Genomic DNA, 16,772 nt, shown 5'->3' with positions numbered 1-16,772 from the left:
ATTCACATGCTAATCTTAAAACCATATCAACATTCCTTACTAAAGATGCTGTATTTAAGTTAAAATGTTCTCTAGTGCATTGTTTTATCTTACTTTACTATTAAGTAGAAAAACAAACACTGTTAAAAATTCACATTAACGATTAGTAGGCACTTCATATAAAAGGAAAACATAGCATTAACTACTTAATTTGCAAAATGTATTTTGTTTCTTTGTAGAAACATTAAAATAGGGAAATGCAGTTTTAAAATAATTGGATGAAGCACGTGGAATGTCTATAATTGGTGATGGTTGTGACAAACTCTCCTTCTCACTTACATTTCCCACGGACTCCTAGAGAAGTGTTGAAGCCGGCCTCCTTCCCATTGACTATGGTCCAGGTCTGGGACACTGTTTGGGAGTTACTATTCCCAGTCGCCATTAGTAGCTTTCCCTGGGTGCCCCTGGTTTGGCACTTTCCCTTCATGCGAATGGAACCCAATGCTGGCTCTCTGGTGGCCGTTTGCATTAACCACACCCACAAATAGTTCCATCGGTACTTAGCTGTGACCGCTATGGAACTCATTTTAGCATGAGGACTTTGTGGGTTCCCAGTCACCTCAGTGGGACATAGCCGCGAATGTTATGGAACTGCATGAGGTGACTGTGCAGTTCCCAGACAACTTGGTTCGCAATTCTGATCCACTTTGAAATCCGCCAGCAGAACACTTCTTGTAGGGAAGGTGCCTGAGACTAAGGGGAACTATCGCTACCTAAGAACCAGGCGGAGCACTCCGTATTGCGGCCGCAGGAGCTCCTGAAGTTGACCGGCAAAAGCACTAAACGCCTCTCTGTTCTTGGGAGATAATAAACTTACTGGTCTTTAATGCAGTTATCTCCCAGGCCCAGAAACGTATGGGAGAGACTTGTGGTGCAGACAATGGAGATCCCCTGTTGGGGTTTGTGTATAAAAAGGCTGTGTTTGGATGCATTAAGCCAGTTATACTCGCAGAGCTACGTGTCATCTAGTTACTGTGCGGGGAAGGGCTATAATCACTGCTTAGCACCTTGTTCCAGCTCATGGATGATTTAGCAGGGAAAGTCCTTGTAAGGACTAGAGCTCCCAGGACCGTGTGTCTTCCAGTCTCTGGGAGGGAATAGAGCTAGTCCCCTATCCTTTCCCATGACAGAGAGGCTCCAGGAGGGCCCCATTCAAGCCATGGTGACTGGGGCAGAAGCACTGAGGGGGCAGAAATGCTGAGGTTTTCCCCTGTTTCAGCCAGCAATACTGTAATATGGTGTATATGGTCTAATGTAAAGAAAATCAGAACAATATTGTTAATTGTAGGTGAAGAGGAGGGGTTGATGGTCTGCAGAAATAACTAAAATACAATATGAGTTAGTTTTGTAACTCAGACCTTGATTTTACATGTAGTTCTGGACATAAAAAAAATCAACAAGCTTAATACAAATGTGTAAGTATTCTGTAAAAGGAATTTTAAGTTCTAAACTAGTGGTTCCCAAGCCAGGTTTCAAGGCACCCCTACCAGTCCAGGATTTAAGGATTACCCAGTTGTGTCTAAGGTTTTTTTTTTTCTTTCTAATAACACCTTAGACACAACTGGATAAGCATTAAATCGGTGACAGTTAGGGGTGTCTTAAGGACTGGTATGGAAACCACTGTTGTAGACAAACATAATGTAGGTTCAAAAGTAAATGAGTGAATGTTTATGGCTTTGAGGAAACATATTGTTTACACTTGCAATTTATGTTTCTTTTTACTGCAGTTTAGATTGTATTTAATAGAGAAAGAATAATTGCAAAATGTTATAAACACTGCACACAATTTCAAGAATCTTATACTACCAACAAAGTATGATTAAATAAAATGTTTTGTTTTATATTCTTTTGTATTTTTTATAAATATTTTAAAGCGCTTTTTCAAATTAGAAGATGTGTTAGATTTATTTTTTTTCATAATCCTGGTAGATTAATTATAAAAATTGTTGATGATGTATCTCCTACTTTAAGCAGAAATATTTCTTATGTTAATTTCCAAAGAGAACATGACCCCTCTCGTCAAATCCCTGCAATTCAAGATCCATCTGTCCACCCGTCTGATTTAGTTTTGTTTGGCAATTCATATATTCACTTGTTTAACAGCATGTGCAGTGGTAGGCAACGTTATGGATTTTGAGGACTACTTCACCTATAATGCTCTTACAATCATATTCCTGGCAAAGCATCAAGGGAGAAATAGTCCACAACATCTGGAGTGTCGAAGGTTTCCGATCCCCGATTTAGTGTCTAGTGGATAAACACATTTAGTACCGATTAAAGAAACAATAATACTTTTGTCCAGGTTGTATAACAGAACATGTCTAGAGAAATTTAGATATACTGAGCATTCTTACTTTTATTAGTGTGTCATGTCTGTTTATTGCCATTAGTTTGTTGTCATCCATGTATTTTCTGGACTGTGACCCCAATTTAAATCCTAGCTGGGCTTTGATTCGAAGGTTATCAAACCCATATGTGATTGAAATGGAACGAGTTGCTCCCTACAGCTCTGATTACCTGCTTACTTTAAAAAAGCAATTTGTCTGTAAGATTAAATGCATACCGGACATATCCCATACCATATACATACATTACATACATATGTCAGGTTCTCATGGCGAGCTAATTATCATGAAAGAAGATTGCATTAAGATATTACTGACTTTTGGATTTAAAATATACATAGTAATACTTCTTTAAAATATTGATAAGTAAAGCACAGAATAATTTGCTGGCTCCTGTTGCAGAAGAGGACTGACCAGAGGAAAATGCTGGCTCCTGTGATGGACAGGTTCAGTTAAATAAATCTCACCTTTCATTGCCACCCCGTCACCATACCAAAATAAGCGATGTAATTGTTGGGGGTCTTTGCATATTATGCAGAGCACCTAGACGGTTACAGTGCCACTTTAAAAGTTCATGTTCTACCATTTTTAGTCCAATGCCAAAAGATCATCTTTCTATATCTGTTTCAGACAGAATTATTAAATAAGACTTGGATAAATATTTTAACTAGTTTTATGAATGAGTGAAACCAGGAGTGCAGTTAATAGCACAAAGTAGTAATGTTCTCTTTTTAGAGCATATTCCATCTTCTACTTTCTCCAACGATGCCTTCCATGTACTTCAAAAAGAGATCTTACAAAAAACTATTTTGACTTCAAAGGAATATCTCACATCAACAAGTCTCTTGTAAAGAAAAGCATAGAAAATGCCCCAATGGAATACCCCTCTCACTGTGATCTATTTCCTTTATTTTGGTTTGAAATGATTAGTACAAAATAGGTCTCTGTCTAGTTTGACCACTGGTGCAATAGTAAAAAGTCAGAGCAGAAATCAAACAGGCTTTTAAATAATGACAAAATTGTTTTATTCAGTGAATCCTGCTTGAGTTGTCTTCATGCATTTTGTTTTGATGGAGGTGACCTTACTTGCATTTGGTTTATTCTCTAAACTAGATTTTTCCATACCTTGGTGTTCTCATCATCAGGAGCATGGGTTTCTTCAATGAGGGCTTCTTTCAAATTCTTTAGTGTCCAGAGTTTTCATTCAGGAGCTAACAACACTAGTATTTGATAGTATATTGTGTATTCTTATTCCGATTTGCCACGTTATAGTAGGTTGAGTTGTCGTTCACGGGTCTTTCCATAGACCTGTTTTGTAAACCCTGTAACAAAATCTGTACCTGAGGGAATCACTGAGAAAATTACACATTATCAGGCGACAGATGGTAAGGGGGCAATTGCTACAAGTATATAAGGGATTGTGTACTGTTGTCTAACAGCACTATACTAAAATATACACATATACATAATCTATGACATTAAAATCACCTGCCTAATATCCTAAGTGCTGCCAAAACAGCATTGATGCACTGAGGCATGCACTCCACAAGACCACTGAACATGCTCTGTGGTATCTGGCACCAAGACATGAGCAGCAGTCCTGCAAGCTGCGAGGTTCAGATCTGATGGATCAGATTTGATGCACTAGCACATCCCACAGATGTTTAATTGGATTGAGATCTGGGGAGTTTAGAGGCCAAGACAACACATTAAACTCTTTGTCATGTCCTCAAGTTTTTTCTGAACAATGTTTTCAGTGTAACAGGGTGCATTATCCTGCTGAAAGAGGCTGCCACAATTAGTGTACGTGGTCTGCAACAATCTCTAGGTAGGTGATACATGTCAAAGTAACATCCACATGAATGACCCAATGTTTCCAAGCAGAACATTGCCCAGAGCATAGCACTGCCTCCACCAGCCTGCTTTTTTTCCCATAGTGTATCTTGCTGCCATCTATTCCGCAGGTAAATGATGCACAAGCACCCACCCATCCAACTGATCTATAATAAACCTGGTTCATCAGACCAGAAACCTTCTTCCATTGCTTCATGGTCTATTTATGATGCACACCCCACAAGGCTTGTTGTTTTGGAGATGTTCTGATTGCTTGCTTGCCTGTTTTTCCTGCTTCCAACACATGAAACTCAAGAACTGACTGTTTAATTATCACCCAATATATTTCACCCCTTGACAGATGCCATTGTAATGATATAATCAATGTTATTCACCTACCCTGTCAATGGCCAATGTTGTGGCTGATCAGTGTAGTAATGATGCACACAAATCAGTAATGATACACACACATTATGAACAGCATAACATTTTAAAGCAATTTTAGTTACTGTAGCTCTTCTGTGTGATAACACCATATGGGCTATGCTTCACTCCCCATGTGCATCAATGTGCTTTGGGTGCCCATGAGCCTGATGCCAGTTCACAGGTTGTGCTTCCTTGCATCACTTTTGGTAGATACTAACTACTGCATATCTGGAATACTCCACAAGCCTTGCCATTTTGGAGGTGCTCTGATCGATCTATCTATCTATCTATCTATCTATCTATCTATCTGTCTGTCTATCTATCTATATATCTATCTGTCTGTCTATCTCTATTTAACTCTAGTCAAAGTCACTCAGATATTTTTGCTTACCTGTTTTTCCTGCTTCCAGTGCATGAGACTCAAGAACTGTTTATGTGCAGCATATAATCAATGTTATTCACTTCACCTGGCAATGTTTTTAATGTTGTGGTTGATCATTGTACTGTGATTTGTTTTGTTTTTGTATTCTAGCTTTTTACTCTTAGTATACAGCATTTAATACAAAATTAAGAATGAGTGTGGAGTGTGGTGAACTATGTGCCGGTTTGGTCTCAGTTGTGTTATTTGTCTGTAGTTGCTCCCCAGGCCAGATTTAGCCAGCTGTTTTTTGCATAACATGTTTTCAATGTTTCCTACTGATCTCAGATAGAAAATGAATAAAAAAATGAAGTAAATTATGAACATAGGGATAAATCTAAATAATAAATCTAGATAAGCTTCAACAAAAATCAAGTTCACAAAAATCTGCAGTGTGGAAAGGAAATATGGCATAAGAAAACTTCATGCTAAATACTATAATTATATATAAATATATATATATGGCATAAAAGTTCCCAAAAAAATTTAAACAGAGAGAACAGACCTTTGAAAAAAAATAAAATAATTTATACAATAAAATATACTAGCAAAATCAGAATGTGCAATACTAAAGACATTTCTAAAAAGCCCTGCATACATATCCATTCTAGTTGGCCATATTCAATTAATGCAGCTCTGGCACAAAACTAAAGTATCGAATATGCTTCTATAAAGTTCCCTGTGTATGAATATTATTTTCTTTTCTTCCTGAGTAATGTTTTTTTTCCATAAAATACATAAAGTAAGGTAGGGGCTACTTTTCCTTGTGTACAGTAGTCAAGTTGATAAATCTTGACAATGGACAGAGCTTAAAACAAGGTTATGTTACAGTTACCAATCAAATTTACCCAAAACAGATCAGAAGCGGCTCACAGAGTGATGAAAAATATATACCCAAACAGTGCAAATACATGTATTATCTTCACTTAAAATATTTTCTGGGACTGAACAGCAGGGGCGAAGGCATTACCCTGGTGACACTTACATGCTTCATGTGTTAAGGGCACTTCATCGGAGTCACAACCCCCACAAATCATCAGTATAATAGACTCTACAAAAGAGGAAGCATTAGACATTGTGGGCAGAGGAGAACAAAATGGCTGCACCCAAATATTGAGCTACAGCAGAAGAAAGAAAAGGTAATGACTAAAAATAATGACAAGGAAGGGGGTATACTCATAATGATAGAGAAGGCATTAGGAAAGAAAATTTGAAAGAAAAAAAAACAAAACATAACATGATGTCTTGAAATAATACAAAAAAAGCACCATGCACAATTTTTTTGTGGGCGATACACCCCAAATATATTTAGCTGCTACAACACTCATGTGGGTTATCACCTAAGATACCACACTCACAAACATGCATTAACCAATAGTGCTAAATAATTAATTTTAAGTATTCACTCACCCCTATATAAAGGGAGTCCCGGAAGTATAAAAACCCAAAAGAGAAAAAATAGAAACAAATGATTGTGCAATATTGCTTGAGAATAAAGTATTTTCCAGGTTTACAAAAATAGTTTAAAGAAAAAGGATTTTTTTTAACTGTGGGTACTTTAGAAATAATTTGAAAACCCTGACCTACAAAATAATTCTGAAGGTTTGTCAAAAATAAGTATATGACAATGTTATAATGTATTTTTTTTTCTTTGGAATATATGATCAAATATTATTTTTAATATTCGTTTAATAAAATCATTTTTTTACACATTTTTTTGTTTACATGGAGGAGTGCCTGGGGTTAGGTTGCTTTGTAGTAGGTATAATTTTTTTTTATAATTTGCTCTATATTAATAGCAGCGAATGACAATAAACGTGGATATGACTATTCGTATAAACCATTTATCTTTTATCACAATCTAACCCTGTAGATTTTAGGTGAAAAGCAGTCTGTCAGCTGTGAAATTGTACTCTGGAATAAAATCTAAAATCTATCAAGTGATTGTTAAAAAGCTATTTAAAAATCGAGCGCCACATAGGGAGTTAAATTATCATGCATCATGCCAATTCTAGATTCTATAGTTTCCCTTATAAACAGCTTAATGATTTTTTTTCACATCTTTAAGACCAAAATCAAGAACTAAAATGTATAAATGTATATCATCTATCAGCGTTTAGCTGTTATGACATATTTTGTCTTATGAATGTAAGACTCCAGTTCATGTTTCCATAGCAACTGCTGAATGCTTTTTCACAGATTTAAGACCAAAACGTATATGGGCCAAATACTCTATTAGCATTCAGCTGTTCTGAATTGTCTTATGAGCAAAAGCTCGAATCAAGTGAAGAATCGATTCTAAGGATGGAGAAAAAGTGACAAATATGTCTTTGTTGCAATAAATACAATCACAAAATACCAATATGCACTGAGAAAGTTCACTGGGAATAACAAAAATGTTAAACCAAAAAATATATTCACAAGAGAGGAGCAGTACAAGTCTGCTCTCACTTTAATAGCCCAGATATATCAGGATGCAGGACCACGATTTCACAGGCAGGACGGCAGCTGGATAAAATTCAAGCCTTTGAAACGTTTTCAGACGCACGACGCACGACATCAGGACGCACTGAAAGAAGCTCGTATTCCCAGAGAGATCCACACGCCGTTCCGGTGCCCGTAAAAGACCGCAAGTGCTAGCCAGCGTGTCAGGAGGGTCTGAGGACTGCTGCTACAGGGATCGAGTTTGTGTTTTTAATGTTTTTCTGCTACCAATAAAGGCTTGAATTTTATCCAGCTGCTGTCCTGCCTGTGAAATTGTGGTCCTGCATCCTGATATATCTGGGCTATCAAAGTGAGAGCAGACTTGTACTGCTCCTCTCTTGTGAGTTGATTGGTTTACTTTTTATTTTTCTGAGTTTTATTCACAGATTTACACTATATCCCTTTTCCTTCCTTATCTCCCCCTCCCCCTCTTTTTTTTTTTGGTCTGAGTTACCCAATATTTGGGAAGACATATTCAAGTAATTTATGTAAGTGTTCTTTCTTTTATATATTGTATCACTTGGACACTTTTTGGAAGATGAACTGTATTGTGACTTTGCACTTTATGACCTGCTTTTGCACTTTATGTATATAATATATGCACAATGATATACATATATCATTATCCTTAAAGGTACAGCACACTTTTTTTCTCTTTTTCTAGTTTTATATGGAGTGTTTTCTGAGCTATTTTACACTTATTTAGTGCTGCTTGTCCTTCATGGTATTTCATTTTCACTTTTAATAATAATACACAGCGCCTTTTTTTTACTTGATTTCATCTTTTTGTATCCAAAAATATATTCCCCATATATTCTTGTTAGACAGGAAAACACTGAACGTAGGGGTGGCATCAAGGAGTAGCCCCAAAACTATAATCTGGTTTGAAAAATTTAAAACACATTCTGAAGCAGAAATATTACCACGTTAGTGAAGGTGAGAGGCCAAAGGAGATTTTTTTTTCAAGGTTGACATGGTGGTGAGGAAAGAAAAAAAATCAGATATAGAACCTCCTCAGTGGTGATAAAGTGCTGATGAAGAAAGGAATGGAATATATCCAGAGTACATACCGGCTGAAGTTTAGCGGACTGGTGAAAGAATCTTATGATCAAATGAGGTTAAAAGGAGAAGAAACATTTTTTTTTTTTTAATAAACTATATAGGGGATTTACTAATGACTGCTAAGTGACTAATTATTAAACACTATACATCAAACATATGATATTTTTTTCAAAGTTCATGTTAAATTCACACGCTTGTAGTGTTTATTAAATTTGCAAAGCAATCACCAGAGAAGTATGAATCATTGACTTAACCACTATGTAAATCATCCTGTCAGATATGTGTATAGAAACCTCTACATCTACAATGGGTGATATGAAGGTTTGGGTGTTGTTGTTGACTCTAAGTTCTACTGTACCATATTATATTAAATTATTAACCCCTTAAGGATACATGACATGTGTGACATGTCATGATTCCCTTTTATTCCAGAAGTTTGGTCCTTAAGGGGTTAAACCACTTTGAAATGAAAATGTAACGTTACATTCTTTGTCTATAAATATACTTTTATTAGGTAAAAGTAAAAAAATAAATTTGGTACAGGCTCCTTGTGGTTATCTGTTTGCCACTGACATTTGTGACTGACAGAATCCTGCCACGCACCACCAGTCATAGGCAGCCATCAATGAAGTGGTTGCTTGAAGCTTTTCGCCAGTTGGGAATATCAAAAAATGATTTTGCTTGGCACGGCACTGTAACATGAGGGAACGCTGAATCTGTTTCTCTTCTCAGATGTTGCTTTTTCTTAAGTTCTGCCCCTTTTGGGGAATCGGAGCTCTGGGTCTTTTCTCAGATGTTGCTCTTTCTTAAGTTCTGCACCTTTTGGGGAATCGGAGCTCAAGGTGTATACTGCAAAACGCTTGAATTTATCAGTGCCAGATGATAAAAGAGAGAAAAAAAATAGAAAGTTTTCATCTACTGTGTGTCCCCTGAAAATTAGACAGCTAGGCAGGTATAGAACACCCTATATGACAAAATGTTAAGGGGGCACTACTGACCGTGCAAGTAATAATTGTGTTTCTTTTGAGGTAAACAATGTGCCTGTGTAAATAAATGTGGACGAAGTTATGAGAATGGGCTTAGTTTTGAGTGAATTTATGTGTCTGTGTATGAGTAGAGTACATAAGGGTAGACAAATTAACACAAGTCTTTAAGTCTGAAATATCAAAAAATGCTTAAAGGACCACTATAGTGCCAGGAAAACAAACTAGTTTTCCTCGCACTATAGTGCCCTGAGGGTGCCCCCACCTTCTGGGCCCCCGTCCCGCTGGGCTGAAGTTAGAGGAAGGGGTTAAACACTTACCTTTCTCCAGTGCTGGGTTCCCTCGGTGCTGGAGACTCTCCTTCTCCTTCCGACATCATTGGCTAAATGTGCATGCTCAATTCTCAATGCTTTCCTATGGACGCTGGCATCTTCTCACTGTGAAAATCACAGTGAGAATCGCGAAAGCGCCTCTAGCGGCTGTCAATGAGACAGCCACTAGAGGCTGGATTAACCCATATGTAAACATAGCAGTTTCTTTGAAACTGCTATGTTTACAGCAGGCAGTGTTAACCCTAGAGGGACCTGACACCCAGACCACTTCATTGAGCTGAAGTGGTCTGGGTGCCTATAGTGGTCCTTTAAGTGGTGGACTCGAAGATAGCTCTGAAATTGGCAGTATGGCATTTTGAATAGACAGATTGGTCGGGTAGGTTTTTGAAGTGTTAGGAACTTAGAAACATGGTCTAAAGTGGAAAAATAATGTGGCAAGATCTAGTACCAGATGACCTAGGTGAAATAAAGCAGGTAGAAGGGTTTGAAACAAGAAGGGTTTTTGAAATAGGCAGTGAAGTCTGAAGCTAATAAAATTGTCTGAAATAGACAGAGATCTAATATTTAATTTAGGGTCTGAAAGGCAAAGCATGCAGTAGGGATTTGACTTTGAACAAGGGATTTGGAATTGAAAAACAATTCAGAAGTCTGAAGTAAAGATATTCAAAGTTAACAAACTTATGGAGAGACATATGCAATAAAAGGGCAGAGAAGTCTAAAACTGAAAAGATTTTTCATGTAGGAGGTGAGGTCTGAAGTGAGAAGAGGGACATCAAGAATCCTGAGGCATCTGAAATGATGTGTTAACTAGGCAGACACATTTAAGGGGGTTGAAGAGGGCAGATGAATCAGAATGTTGCAGTTCAGTTGTGTAGTAAGCAGACATGTAGAACATTAAAGAAAGATGCCAGACCTCTAAAGCACTTGAGCTTGCTGAAGTGCTTTATGTGTAAAAAGTGTGTCTTCTTTTTTCATTTTGTAAATGAGCTTTGTTACACTCTTCCTGGCTGTCAATCAGACAATGAGCCCTGTTAATCCTGGTTTGGTTAGCTCAGTGGCCCAGAGCACCTGCACCTGCAAAGACTTCTCATTAAGCAGCATTGGGGAGTCTTTAATTGTACAGCCACAAAAAGTCTGGGCTATGTTAGAGGTGCCTTTGGCAAGATGTTTTTTAGAATGCATTGCATTCCAGCTTTTAAATACATGCATGTTTTCATTGGGCATATCTATTAAATTGTGACATTTATTTAGTTTAGCAGTTGAGTGTCCCTTTACTATAGGAAAAGTTATTTGATGGGTCTTGCATTGACAGGAAGGTCTTGGGAGTTTTTTATTGGGGATTGAAAAGATTAGTGGGTTGGCAGGCAGTAGGTAACAAACTTAACCAAAGCGCCTACAATTGTTAGAAGCATCATATATTGAAAAGGACTGTGAAATAGGCAGATAAACTTGATATTGGAAATGTATCTTAGTTCTGTTAGGGGGTCTTTCATTTTTTAAATATGGTATGTTTAAATGTTTAAATATGAGTATTCTGTAGAGAGAGAAGTAATGGGATGTATGTAAATGGTACTGAAGTGGATTAAATAAAACTAAATTTGCAAACACAGACACAAAATGAGCAAACACACAGACATACAGACAGAGATTTGGACAGACAGACAAGTACCTAAGTACTTTTCTATGAGAATTATTGGATTGGCCAGGGAGATCCTCACTAATAATAACCTCTAATTAAGTGGGGAACCTGAAATCATATTCATCAATTGACACTCCATTATGAAAATAACATTTATATCTAACACTAAAGTCTTGTAAATTCCTAATATATTACAGTTAATGGAGGAAATTAATATGTATAGATGCATGGATTGGGTGACAAATATGTATTATAATTTTAAATGTGAAACAAACTAATAATAATAATAATAATAGTTGCGCAATGAAATGTTAGTGCAGTGAACATTACAGCAAGGTTAACTCCTGTTGTAGATAGGTTTAAATATAATGAAAGGAAATTTCATTAACATAACCTAAAGCAGTGTTGTTTGCCTTGATTTTAACCAGTTGTATCTGTTTAGCCTCAAGATTAATTTGCTCTGTTCCTTTTTTAGAACACAGAATTTAACATTTTCCTCACTGCATTTAACTACAGGGCTATAATATACAGATAATCAAAAGTGAAGGGGGATAAACCAATATTTGGTGGTGTGCTGTCTTTTTTATGAACAGTGGGCAGATAAGGAAGAAACAGGAAAGCCCCAGGGATGGAATTACACTAAATTAAATGAGTATAATCCTGACAGTAAAAAGGTCTATCGTGCTCATAAAAATAATGGAAAATAAAATATATACCTACATTTCAAGGGAGGATTAATTAATAATCAGATTCCAATTCAAGATACAGGAAAAATAAATAAAAAAAATATGTATTCAGCAAGGAATCAATGAAAGATAAAACGAGGGGAGGCATAATTTGAATGCATAAAAACATCACATGAAAGAAAGGCAGTCTACAACAGCAAGGGGGTGAATGAGGCTGGGGGAGGAGTGCATGAGAAGGAACAATTGCATGCAGTCAGTGTTTAAAATCATGAGTTGGATTTTCTATTTGAGCTTAAAAAAATAAAAGATTTGAAAGAGAGGGGTACAAGTGCTGTGATTTAAATTGCTAGGTTTGCAAAGAAGAGAAGGATAGATATGATGTAAAAGAAGACTTGTCATTATTATTTTATAGTAGGAGGGATAATATGAGTATATGAGGACTAGAATGAGGTTCAGGTAAATGGAGTGGAAGGGTGTGCAAACCTGGGTACCTTACATTCTGAACTCCTCTGCCGTATCCAGAGCCCACGGGAGCTGTCCACTATCCGGTGCTGAAATATCTTTAGCCTGTTACTAGCACTTCAGGATCTCCTACAAATGCAATTAAGGCAAACAAGTATCAGCCAATCCTATTCACAAGCTCACAGACTCAGTTGTTCTCAGCAGCAGCGATCAAACTGCTGAATGTGAAGCATCGGGACAAGGATACATTAATCAGATCCATCTGCACAAAAGCTCCGGTCTTAAGGAAGCCACAGAGAGGTCAGGAATATAGAAGGATATCCCAGCTGCTGAATAACTGCTAACCACGGCTGGATGGTGACTTGAGTTGGCTGAATTCTAATGACACAGTCTACCTGACAAACTTCATTGCACCTAGAGGGCTCAGCCACAGGGAAAAAAAACTTGTTGGCAGATTGAAAGGTGTTCATTGTCAGGGAGAGAATTGCAGTGCAGACACTGTGAACAGTTTATCTGTCTTGCGTTGTGAATGAGCATCTTGAAATATTATGCATTCTACACTCAGCCTGTAATGGGCTTCTCTGATGCCAAACTTCACACTGAGAAATCAATTGGTGGTCATACATCGAGACTTACAGTCACAGCTTGCCAATTACTTATATACTAGATGATTTATGTCCATTTGGATGAGAAGCTACAAAACTACCTGATGTTTCTTCAAACCTATTTCTTTTAGGTGTGCAATATCTGTGCATTAGTTTTCTACATACTGTCTATGGAGAATCAACAAACAACCTTGAACTGAGTCACCCAGGACATATAGTGGATCTATCAATCCTTATAAAGTGTGCATCATTTCAGCTGAATCTTATGGCTTGAAGGTATGTCAATACATTCATATCAAATCGATACCTTGGAGGGACAGCTGTGTGTTAATGAAATCATGCCTTAAAAAAAACAGAACATAGATCATTCTTTATGAATGACCAGTAAACAATATTGTAAGTCTGACAGAAGGGGGGGAGGGAGGGTTAAGATATCAGCATATATTTATTTAATGCAATCTTTGATTATAAGACTGAATTCCAAAATTCATTTCCAGCAGATATTACATTCTGGAAACATGTAGAAATTCACAATATTCTACTGCACTTCATGTTATCCTAGGGCTAATTATAATGACAATAATTAAGGAAAACGCATAGCTCTGATAAGTAATTAATCCTCTGGAATAGATTATTAGGAGACACTCGGGATGTTAATATGGCTGAGCAGTAAACAGTATGTGTAATTGTGTACATCAAGGTAATTGTCATTTGGTACTAACTGGATTAGTTAAATCAGTTGTATATTCTGTTTACATTATATAAGTGAGTGGAGTTATTTTCTGCCCACAGTTGTCTAGAGCTAGCTCATATATCTATATATAACCCTTTCCTGTCTGATATTTAACCATGGATTTATAAATATTTTTTGAGATAGGAGGCTGTGAGTTTAATTATGTACATGTAACTATACACTATGTGCCTTTGCAGATACATAGCACAGTGATAATTTAATGACATTGGGTTATTTTTGTCTCAAAGTTTGTTACATCATCAAAGTAGTATATGCTACAGGATTGGTTTGTGCTTTATATTCAGACAATTTTAATTATAATAATATTTTTTTATAGGGATTGAACATTCTCATTAACTTGAGTTATGTGACTTTATTGTAAGTCTTTAATTTGTAATCCTTCTTTCAGTGGGTCGTATTCACTAAACAGTGAGTTGCTGTGATTTGAAAACTAAGTTGTGAATTCAAGGACTATATTACTAAGTCCGGAAAGATCTCCAACTTGCAATTCATCTGTTTTGTTTGTTTGTTTTATAAAAAAAAATGCCAATAAGCCCCCAAAATTGCAATAACTTGCTATTTAGTGAATAAACTCCTCTAATTAAATAAACCTCTCTTAGTATCTTCTTACTTTCTCATTCACTGGGGAAAATGTGTTAAATCATTAAGTACTACTAATATATTAATTTTGTGTTTAACAATTTAGGCAGCATATGTTATGTTCATAAAAATATATTTCCAATACTGGCTGGTGCTTCATTGGTCACAAACCAAGAGGTCACATGGCACTAAAATATTTATTCACTAGAAAATGAATAGTTACTAGTTGACAAGGGAATATCAAAATTTAGGTCACAATACCTCAGTTAAAATATTCCCCAGCTCAGCTGTTTTACCTGTTTGCTATTTTGTCCTATATTTTATAATTCCTTTCTCAATGCTTTCTTCAGTATATAGAGAATGGACAAGTTAGTGTTTTATGTTTCTTTACTTTTCAAAACATATATATATATATATATATATATATATATATTATTTCAAAGCCTTTGTATTTTCATTACAATGACATAAATCATATTGACTAGGAAATGGTCATTTGCAAACAACCACATTTGTCTGTTTGTCGATTGATAGTGTTTTCCATTGTTATAGAATTATTCTGAGTAACCCTGAGCTAATATTCCCTCACCCCTTGTCACCTTTGCATATATTAAGTAAGAACATTAAGCAGTGATTAGCATTTTTTCCCCAACCTCAGTTCTTGTGATGGTTACTATAAACAACCACTAAAAAGCCTGGACGGTAAGCAAGACTTATCAGTATATGTTTCCTGTCACTAAGTGGGTTAATAGGTAACACAGCCTTCTGAACCAACTGTTTTGCTGGCTAATTGAGTTCAGTTTACAACCAGCACCTGGAAAGCTTGAGGTCATGTGTTTATTTGCTGTCATCCATAACGATGTTTATGTTCTACTTAGACCACCCATTGACATCAACATGGTTCAAAGTAGATAGTAGGAAGACAGCTACTGAATGATGCCTTTATTAAACACAGTTGGAAGCAGATTTAATAATTTATGTGATATATGTTAAAGATTTATTCATTATTCGGTGAACTCTGATGAAATTAAAAATTCACACTTGAAACCAATATAGCTGCACGGGGCAAATTCTCAACTTCAGCTATTTTTCCAACGAAACTATTTTGGCCTAAAATTCTTGGTTTGGCTTCCATTTGACAACATTTCATTATTTAGTGCATATTTATCATTAAACTTTTGTTCATTCTTTTTGCATTCTTAGTAAAGAACTTAAAGCAAAAGTATGCTTTCAGTATCACATGCAGAATGCCTGAATGTGAATATTTTTTATTTGCTAACATTTCAATGTAATCTAATAGAGTGGATAGAATACTTTGCAAAGCGGGAGGAAATGTAGAGAGTAGCTGTAGAGACCAGCCATATATTGATGTTGAGGACAACTATAGTGTGATCTCCATTCTGCAAAAGTTTATGACTGCATTCCTAAAGTCACATTGGTTCCCTTAAAAGTGAGTATTTAATGTGCAACTTGCACATTGCTCACATGCTGCCATTTCCTTTCCCCACAGGAGTTTACTCATGTACGTAGTCAGGATAATCTTATTCCATGTAGCAAACAACTGCTTATCCTGGTCAACGAACTCGCATTTGAGCATACCTTGAACATTATAGTCTGGAGATGGATTTTCTATTGCATATATACACGTTTTATCTTAGCACCTCATTAATGGTTTAATTTTGTCTTTAGTGTATATGCCTATATGATGTCTCCTAGGTAAAACATATCTAAGATCTCCATAAATATTATATATTAAGCTACCATAGTATCTAGAAGAAGAGAACAATAAACCCACATGTTCTAAAACAAATTTGCTTGTGAGAGAGTAACCAAGTAGTAAAATTTGGGAAACAATTTAGGGAAACAGTCAACTAAATTAAATTGCAGATTTTCCCCAAATTGGATTTTGCATTCATTTTTGGTATTTAGAAACTTATTGCAACCTATTGTTTTTGAGCTATTCTTGTAAGGCATAGGGAGCTCCAAGTTGTGTTTAAATACAGATAGTACAAAACTTGAAATATTATTGTTACTCAAGAGCAAATATAAGAAACTCTTCCCTAGAACATATAGATTTAAATGTGTTCAGTGGACATATTCCCTTACATACTGAGTATTACAAACA

The 16,772-nt window shown here is 36.2% G+C and overlaps 1 protein-coding gene across 1 annotated transcript in view; it reads left to right on the top strand.

Annotated features, from left to right (window-relative positions):
• Positions 1–12,772: 12,772 nt before the first annotated feature.
• Positions 12,773–16,772, top strand: part of DRD2 (dopamine receptor D2) — a 272,797-nt gene continuing 268,797 nt past the window's right edge. Inside the window, exon 1 of the mRNA XM_063437078.1 lies at positions 12,773–13,590. The gene's annotated coding sequence lies outside the window, so the exon portion shown is untranslated. The remainder of the gene's footprint in view (positions 13,591–16,772) is intronic.

Source organism: Pelobates fuscus, chromosome 11 (assembly GCF_036172605.1).
Source record: "Pelobates fuscus isolate aPelFus1 chromosome 11, aPelFus1.pri, whole genome shotgun sequence".
In the NCBI taxonomy this organism is placed as follows: Eukaryota; Metazoa; Chordata; class Amphibia; order Anura; family Pelobatidae; genus Pelobates; species Pelobates fuscus.
Note: the sequence above shows the minus strand (reverse complement) of the source record. Positions and strands in the feature narration are given on the sequence as shown.